The sequence below is a fragment of the Bison bison genome, unplaced genomic scaffold (assembly GCF_000754665.1).
Source record: "Bison bison bison isolate TAMUID 2011002044 unplaced genomic scaffold, Bison_UMD1.0 scf7180017864461, whole genome shotgun sequence".
Lineage (NCBI taxonomy): Eukaryota > Metazoa > Chordata > Mammalia > Artiodactyla > Bovidae > Bison > Bison bison.
In genome coordinates this window covers 12,392,784-12,400,951 of record NW_011495023.1, presented here as the reverse complement: position 1 = coordinate 12,400,951, position 8,168 = coordinate 12,392,784, and positions in this window count along the sequence as shown.

Below are 8,168 nucleotides of genomic sequence, written 5' to 3'. Positions count from 1 at the left end.
AAATAAAATAAAACCACCAGGGACTGGTTGTAACACGTGGTTTTCCCTGATGCCCTTTAGGCTTACTAAGGCACCAGAATGTATTGAGAGGGACTCAAAATCAGGGTTTCTCAGATCTACTTCTTGCTCTGCCTCTAACAAGGCGTGAGATGGTGAAATGATCAGTTATCCCTTCTACGCCTGGTTTCCCATCATGAAATGACTCTAGGCTTCCTCCCACGTCTAATGAGCTGTGGGTCATGCTGTGCATTTCTCCTCCTTTACCTGATGGGAATGGACCCTTTCAGTAAGTGTGACCCTGGCCTCCTAATTTTCCTGCACCTCTCAGTCTTGAGTAAGATAGATTGTTTACTCGTTAGTGAACCCTTTGTGTTCAAGGATGGTGAATAATTACTATTGAAGAAATTCTTCAATAGCTATCACAGCTTTAGAAAGCCTAACATTTAGTCATGGAGAAAGTTAGTTAACATCTCCATCCTGCAAAATACTTTCTCTGTGTGTCCACAGATACCCTTAACAGTCTCGCAGGAAAAAAAAAAAAAATTTTAATCTATCAACCATCTAATTATCTATCGGTCAATATTTAGATTTTATTTTTAACAAGTATTTTACTGAAGTGAATTTAAACAAGAATAAAGGCGATCAAAAATGATTATTTGTTAAAGGAAATGGGGTAGGGGTTGGGAGGAATAGGTGAAAAGGGTTAAGAGATACAAACTTCCAGTTATAAAGTAAATGTCATGGAGATGTAATTAGTATACAGCATAAGGAATATAGTCAATAGCACTGTACTGCATGGTTACAGAGGGTTACTGGGCTTGTCCTGGTGGTCATTCGGTAATGTATTTGTCAGATTGCTATGTGTACACCTGAACTAACATACTATTGTATGTCAACCCTTTTCTAGTGAAAGTCGCTCAGTCATGTCTGACTCTATACAGTCCACGGATTTCTCCAGGCCAGAATACTGGAGTGGGTAGCCTTTCCCTTCTCTAGGGGATCTTCACAACCCAGGGATCAAACCCAGGTCTCCTGCATTGCAGGCAGATTCTTTACCAGCTGAGCCACGAAGAAAGCCCAAGAATACTGGAGTGGGTAGCCTATCCCTTCTCCAGCAGATCTGCCAGACCCAGGAAGGCAACAACAAAAAAAAGATTATTTTTTAAACACCGTGCCAAACAATGACTTAAATAATGTCCCACTGTAAAAAAAAAAAAAATCACATCAAGGAAAACGTGCCATAATATGGTAAAAGCAAGAAAGATGCTGGCATTATCATCTCCCCCACTGCAACCCAAGGTTTAGAAACATAATAGAGAATTTTCTTCCTTTTTATATTTGTGTTTTTAGAGATAATTTGAAGTTCCACAGATACTTAGATGAAGCATGAAAACGGCAGATCCCAGTCTAGGCTTATGATTTTTCTACCAATTTAAACAAAAGGCTCCTCTTTTCTCCTTCATATTTTATTTCCTTTCTTTGGTTTAGTTCCTTAACTGAGAATTTGAAGAGAAAAAGAGATAAATATGAAGTTAAATTTCAACAATATTGTAGACCTGTTTTCTTTCTCCCCTTTAACATATTATTCAGCAAGTTTATGAATATAAGAGAAAATGTCATATCACTTAATTTTCTCTGGGGTTTTAGGGGAGCAATTAGCTTTCACTCTGTTTTGCCTTCTCTTAATTCAGCCAAATAGCCTGGACAGATGGAAGGTTATCTGGTTTACTTTTTAATAATTAAATAGAACAATATAAGATAATTTTTAAGTTTTCTGGATTCCAACCTTGAAAGCCCCGGGTGCATGAAAAATAAAATTAGATTATAAATTGGAGAAGAAACTTGGGCTTGCAGAATCCAAAGTATATAAGGAATCATTTTTGGCAAAGAAGTTATTATTTGGATGCAGCAAATGTTTCAGTTAAGGAACGCCTCCCAGATTGCCATGTAATGTAGGTGTAGAAAGAAGGGAAAAGTCACATATAACATGTACATGAATAACTGGGAATTCCTGCCTCTCGTTGTTTGAAATGTGACTTTAGTCCTTGCAGAGAGGCCCAACTCCTTGACTGGAAAGAGATACCGAGAGGATATACTGGAGCACTTTGCAAACTGGGGCCAAAAAAACTGGACTTAAATCCTATCAAATATGACACCAATTTTCAGAAAATATGGAGACAAAGGAGCAAAATAAACAACCTGGGACGCAATCGGCAAAATCCAGATTGTGGGAAAGTCTATAGGATGAGCAGCCCCGTTTTTTAAAAATCAAAGGGGCAGGAGGGAGACACAGAGGAAAGAATCCATAGATTCAAAGACTTTTTAGAGACACACCTATGTTTGCATTTTATGTATTTTACTTTGAATCCTGAGTCAAACAAACTGCAAAAATGCGATGGGACAATTGTGAATATTTGTACCTTGACTAGTTATTTTATGTGATTAAGGAATAATTACTGATTATTTTTAAGTGTGATCATGGTATTGAGGTTACAGTTAAGAGAAAGAATCCTTATCTTTTAGAGTAACATCCTGGGATGATAAGAGTTGTTTCAAATAATCTGGGGGAGATGGATGGGTATATATCAGTCAAGATGGGCCATGAATGGGCGCCAAAGAGTTGATGCTTTCGAACTGTGGTGCTGAAGAAGGCTCTTGAGAGCCTCTTGGACAGTAAGGAGATCAAACCAGTCAATCCTAAAGGAAGTCAACCCTGAATATTCTTTGCTGAAAGTAAAGCTCCAATAGTTTGGCCTCCTGATGTGAAGAGCCTACTCATCAGAAAAGACCCTGATGCTGGGAAAGACTGAGGGCAAGAGGAGAAGGGGGTGATAGAGGCTGAGATGGTAGGATGGAATCACTGACTCAATGGACATGAGTTTCACCAAACTCAGGAAGACAATGAAGGACAGGGGAGCCTGGTGTGCTGCATGCAGTTCATGGAGTTGCAAAGAGTCAGACACGACTTAGCAACTGAACAACAATATTTAAATGATGAAACATAAAAGTTTATTCTTCTATTCTATTTTTGTATACACTTGAAATTTTCAATAAAAAAAAAGTTTTTTTGAAAAAGGAGATTGACAGAGAGTGTTAGGGAAGATGAAGAGCAGCCAAAGTTTCCACACAGACACAGAGAACAGACTGGTGGTTGCCAAGGGGGACGGGGCTGGGGGAGGTAAGGATTGGGAGTTTGGGATTAGCAGACGCAAACTAGTACGTATGGAACAGATAAACAACAAAGTCCTACTGTATATCCCAGAGAACTAAATTCAATATCCTGTGATAAACCATAATGGAAAAGAATATATACTCAAAACTTTGCTGTACTGCATAAATTAATAGAACATTGTAAATCAACTATGCTTCAATACTTTTTTTTTTAAGAGAAATACCCAAGGAACAAATGTTTTCACAACATTTCTAATTTGTTTAAGGTGCAGAATTTTAAAGGGTTTGGAAAAAATAAGACTCAGAATCTTGATATCTGCCTAGAATTAGGTTAAGAAATCTGAGTTTCCCTCCCAACTCCTGTTTTTGACTAGTATCCCAGAAAGCAACAATTCTTAAATCTGACCAAAAGGATAGTATAGCAGCGCCATCTACTGAGCCCTCGATATTTTTACACAGCAACTTGGAAAATGTCCTATAGTATACAAAAAGTAGGCTGAAGTCAAGCACAGTGTAAACAAAATGCCTTAGAAGAACTTGTACAATTACTTTATTCTATTTTTTCTTTAGTTAAAAATATGAAGATGGATCATGTAACAACAATACATGTAAAGGATGTATATCAGATGGTGAAGCTTTGTCTTGTTTTGATTTGTCTAATTACCACACTGTCCTATTAACTACCATACTGTCATAACACTTCTCACAAAAAAAGACAGACTTAAACATATTTGGGGCTTCCCAAGTAAGCGTCAGTGGTAAAGAACCCACCTGTCAACTCAGAAGACATAAGAGACATGGGTTCGATCCCTGGATTAGGAAGATTCCTTGGAGGAGGGCATGGCAACCCATTCCAGTATTCTTGCCTCCAGAATCCCATGTTTTGAGGAGCCTGGCTTCAGTCCATAATGTCGCAAAGAGTTGGACACGACTGAAGGGACTTAGTACACACTCAAGCAAAGATATTTTACTTCAGAATTGTGGGGCAAAATGACGTCCTCCAGATTTCTAAGGTGGTGTGGAGCCCACGTGAGCCGTGTTTGCCAAGAGCTACTGACTGTGAGCTCAGCCCAACAAGATGCCGGCCGAGCCCGCCCGCTCCCGGAAGTGGAAGGGACAGACTCCCAGAAGCGGAAGCAGCTACAGGAGCTCGGGCTCCAGGAGACGCCTTGGGCCTCCTTTACCACTTCACCTCTCTATGCATTCATTTTTCAGTCTGTGAAAAGGATGGTAAGTCATCACTAACAGGTTTTTTATGGAGATTTGAGAGCAGCAGCATCACTTCTTCAAGCCCTCCGGGAGGAAAGACAAGGAATTCCGTGAAGCCTCTCCTCTTCTGTGCCTGAGCCAAATTGGGGAATATCCTCGCCTCTGCCCAGGGGACCAAGAGAGGATGCTGATGCTGTGATTCTTTCACTAGTAAGTGTGAGGGAAAGAGTCGTGTTTGAAATCAGGAAGGAGAATAGGAGTCATTTGGTGAGGAACATTTAAGTTCTTCCTTGCAAGACTGTCTTAATCCTTTTATTTACTGAGCTGGTCTACAAGGGTGTCAAAAGGCCAAAACAGCCCAAGCTCTCCCAGGATTGAAGGGGAATCTGGCCTGACCTGGCCATGTTTCTCATTGCAAAACTGTGTTTTCCATAGTGGGGCCAGAAAATGATTCTAAGTAGAAGGGAAACCACAGCAATGAATGTTCAGAGAATTGAGTTCACACTCAGTTTTATGTCAGGGGGTTACATCTGGACAAGGAGAAAGAGGCAGAAAGAAGGCATGGACCTCAGGGTTCTCATAATTTCCAAAGGAAGGTGTCAGCAGTGTGTCTTAGAGACTGAGGTTCCCTGGAATCCTTGAAAGTGTGGCCTGAAAGCCTTCCAGGTGATCCTCATATGGAGCCATAGGTGAGGCCTATTTATTCATTCTACTTTTAGTTATTTGATTGTTTCAATCTTGGGGTTATTACAAATAATCTGCTATGAATATTCTTATAGATGTCTTATGTTGCTTTTATGTACATAGGTTGGGCCTGTCCTTTGGAGTGAAATTGCTGAGTCACAGATAGTGACCATGTATTTTAAATCATCTAAACTGAGACACTTTTGAGAGTAAAGGGTGGTATTAAAAATAATTAAAATGTAGAGCCTTCCCTGATAGTCCAGGGGTTAAGATTTCACGCTCCCAACACAAAGGGCAGAGGTTCTGTCCCTGGTTGGGGAACTCAGATCGTGCATGCTGCATAGCTTGGCATTAAAAAAAAATCCCTATTGGGCCAGTGGTTAGGACACCATGGTTCCACTACCAGGAGCCTCTGTTCAGTCCTTGATTGAGGAACTGAGATCCTGCAAGCTTCAAGGTGTGGCCAGAATATAGAATAAAAAATAAAATTTATTTACTAGCCAACAAATTTTTTCAATAAATTGGTAGACCTTTGTAGAAAGATGATTCAAAACTGATTTTCAAAAATAAAATCTCTTCTAAAATATTAAAATAACGTATACCTCAGGTGGCACTAGTGGTAGAGAACCTGCCTGCAAATGCAGAAGACATAAGCGACGCAGGTTCGATCCCTGGGTCAGGAAGATCCCCTGGAGGAGGGCACAGCAACGTATTCCCATATTCTTGCCTAGAGAATCCATGAACAGAAAAGCCTGGTGGGCTATAGTCTATGGGGGTCACAAAGAGTCAAACATGACTGAAGAGACTTAGCACAAATGCACACGTACCCATGTACCTTAAAGTAAAATTCTAAAAAACATTGATATTCATAATCTGAATTTTTTTAAAAAAACAGGGTAACTTCTTGGTACATAGTCACATACATAAATTAGAGTTTTAGCCAGATCTAGTATTCTTTTTTTCTGAAGAACATATATTTTAATACAGTCTTACAAATATGTTTTGCAAAATTTCATCAATATTGCATTTTATGCCTAATAAACTTGGTGGTTGACACTTTCAGTAAACTCTTCTCCATAGAATATATATTTTAATACAAATGCTCTTTCTATGAGAGAAAGCTCATAGGTACTATGTAAGCTCAGAGCAAAGTGCTTAATGAAAGATCATCTCAATTCTAGTTTCTGTCACCTTATAATGTGTAAATATAAAGCCTAATATTTTCCATAAATACTGTCTTTTTTCTCTATTTAAAATACTTTTCGTCCAGGGCGGGAATAGTGATGAAGACGTAGAGAATGAACATGTGGACTCAGAGGGGTAAGGGGAGGATAGGACAAATTGGGACAAAACAACATATACACACTACTGTATTTAAAATAGATAGCTAGTGGGGAGCTGCTACATAGCGCAGGCTGCTCAGCTTGGTGCTCTGTGATGACGTGGAGGGATGGGATGTGGGGGTGGGCAGGAGACTCAAGTGGGAGGGAATATATGCACATATCTGGTTCACTTCATTGTACAGCAGAGACTAACACAACATTGTAAAGCAATTATATTCCAATTAAAAAAAAAACTTTCCTTCAGCAAATACTTTATAAGCAAAACTTAAGAAATACATTGTCTAAATTTCTTTCAGATGTTTTGCCACATACATTTATAGCAAAATTATAGGCCTTCTCAATTAAATTTACTTATGGTTAGAATATAAATATGTCCAATTAAAAGTAAGAACTCTATCAAACATGTCAATATAGTTCAAAATACAGTTTCAAAATAAAATCTGGTTCAGTATTTGAGACTTTTTCATTTATTTGCACCCCCTCCCGCTGCCAATTGCTTTTCTAGGGATAAATTTCAATGCCGTTCTCATTACAAACTCAGTTTTCAATAATTCAAAGTGGTAAAACCTTCAAAAGCTGCAGGGTCTTTTAACATTTTGATTAATATTTTCAATATATTGTGAACAAAATTCAACCAAAATATAAAGGACCCTTTTCTAATACCATTGCATGACATTAGGTATATTAACAAAGTAATATTAAAATGCTCATATATTTCTAAAACAATAATGAGTAGCAAATAGAGGATATATATGTATATATACACATACATATATGTGGGTTTCCCAGGTGGCTCAGTGGTAAAGAGCCCATCTACCAATGCAGGAGACTTGGGTTTGATCCCTGGGTTGGGAAGATCTCCTGGAGAAGGAACTGGCAACCAACTCCAGTATTCTTGCCTCGAAAATCCCATGGACAGAGGAGTCTGATGGGCTTTGGTCCATGAGGTAGCAAAGAGTCAGATATGATTGAGTGAGCACTTTGTAGAAATATAAGACTCTTGTCCATTTTTTAACTGAGTTTTTTTTTTTTTTTTGGTCTCGTTGTAGGAGTTCTTTATATATTTTTCATATTAATACCTTATCAGATAAATGATTTGCAAATATTTTCTCCTTCTCTGTGGGTTGTCTTTTCACTCTTTTGATAGTGTCTTTGGATAAACAAAAGGACATTTTTTGACACATTAGCAAAGTGTATGTGCACTACAACCAATTCCAAATACATTGCTACTCCATGCTGCTGCTAAGTCACTTCAGTCGTGTCCGACTCTGTGCGACCCCATGAACTGCAGTCTACCAGGCTCCTCCGTCCATGGGATTTTCCAGGCAAGAGTACTAGAGTGGGTTGCCATTGCCTTCTTCATTCTACTCCATAGGTTTCTTTATTTAATAATATTGTTTTTATCTCAGTGTAATATTCTACCAAAATTCAGATTTTTACTATCACCACAGAATATTATCTTTAGTGTTGTTTAAGTGAATCCATAGTAGCATTCATCACCATGTCATACATTTTTCTCTTTAATGGAATGGATTTTATAACTTTTACACCGACTCAATCAAGTAGAGGTGAAAATTCAGCTATTCAGCTCTTGTGATTTTCTATTTAACATCAGTGCATTGCTATAAAACTGTTATCATTTAATAACTGTTTGAAAAGTTCCTGTTCTGCTTATAGAGTGAGCCTATCACTTCATTTTGTGTCTGCACAAGATAACTTGAAATTTTTAAATGAGCAAAATTAATTTGCAATTCATCATTT